This window comes from Oncorhynchus mykiss, chromosome 6 (assembly GCF_013265735.2).
Source record: "Oncorhynchus mykiss isolate Arlee chromosome 6, USDA_OmykA_1.1, whole genome shotgun sequence".
NCBI lineage: Eukaryota > Metazoa > Chordata > Actinopteri > Salmoniformes > Salmonidae > Oncorhynchus > Oncorhynchus mykiss.
In genome coordinates this window covers 41,430,050-41,431,650 of record NC_048570.1, presented here as the reverse complement: position 1 = coordinate 41,431,650, position 1,601 = coordinate 41,430,050, and positions in this window count along the sequence as shown.

The following is a 1,601-nucleotide window of genomic DNA, read 5'->3' as shown; positions in this document are numbered from 1 at the left end:
TTAAACCACATTGGTTCTGACTGTCAACCACTGTTGCTGCCATTTACTGCTTTGGTGCTCTTCTTGCCACCACAGCAGAAGGCCCTTGAGAGGGCAACATACCCAATGAGGGTTTCCTGGGCTGCTCTGACTGCAGGAGCATCTCAAATGTTCATTAACAAGAAGTCCTGTAAAGCCACCGTATGCAACAGATGAGGATGGTTGTCCAGTCCACTATTCACAGTGATAAAGGCTGCAGACTTTTTGTCACATTTAAGGAAACCTGCACATTTGTTTCGTGAAAGTCGGGTCCAAAAATATTGTCACCCTTGATAAACAAACGAGACTATCAAATCAATTGTAAAAATGCTGAACTACGTAACAGTACTGCTCCTGTCCCTCTTCTCATCCCAACCAGGGCTTGAACCTGGAATCCTCTAGCACACACCGGCAACAGTCACCCTCGAAGCATCGTTAGCCATCGCTCCACGATAGCCACAGCCTTTGCAGAGCCAAGGGGAAACAACTACTTCGAGGTCTGAGTAAGGGATGTCACCGATTGAAACGTTAGTAGAGCGCACCGCTGGCTAGCTAGCCATTTCAAACCAGTTACACGGGACTGAGTCCGGAGACAGATGGCCATTGCAAAAAGTTGATTTTGTGGCCTATTAACATATTTTTTTGTGTGAATTTTGACGTGTGCTTGGGGTTATGGTCGTGCTGGAAGATACACTTACAGCCAAGTTTCAGCCTCCTGCCAGCGCCAACCAGGTTTTTTGGCCCCAGGACCAGTGAAAGCAGTGAAATAGGCCCATAACATCAAAGATCCACCACAATATTTTACAGTAGGTACAGATGTAGGATCTTAATTTGAGCCACTTTGCTACAGCTGGAAGATAATCCTGCAGCAACAGGAAATGTGAATTATTAAGTGGGTTATAATTAATGGACATTTTTTAAGAGGTTGAAAGATTTTTTTATAAGGGAAAATACAGTCTGAAATGTCTACTATAAGTGGAAATTACAAACTTCCCGAAGCCTTTTAAACCTCAAATACACTACAATACTGCTTTCACGTAGAATTCGTAGGTATTTCACGTAGAATACGTAGGTATTTTGCTTGAAATTTTATTTGGCCCATTTTTACCACATTCTTCCCTTCATATGGCTTTGAATACCTCCCGTGCAGGGAAGAGTGGTAGGAGTGGTGTGCAGATGTGGGTGGGTGTCTATTTTAATACATTCTTGAATAGACACCCTCAAAAATAAATCCATTACTCATTTGTTTAGGCAGGTCCTAAGAAACAAAATAAAAATGTATTTTCAAAACAATAGAATGGAATATTTTTTTGTTGAATTATGTTAAGTCCAAATGAATGAAATCAGGAATGGATGGCTTTCCCATAGAATTCCTTTCAACATTTTGGTGACAAAGTAGCCACCCCTATTTACGCAAATGACAACACACATGTCACCCAAATCAAAATCAGTACTTCCTAGTTCCATGTACCAAACTGTTATTTCAATTGTATTAAAACCAGGAAAATCTGAAGAGTCCCCTGCTGATTGGACCAACAAGTTTAATAAATTGTGACAATAAAATAATAACAAAGCTTATAAGC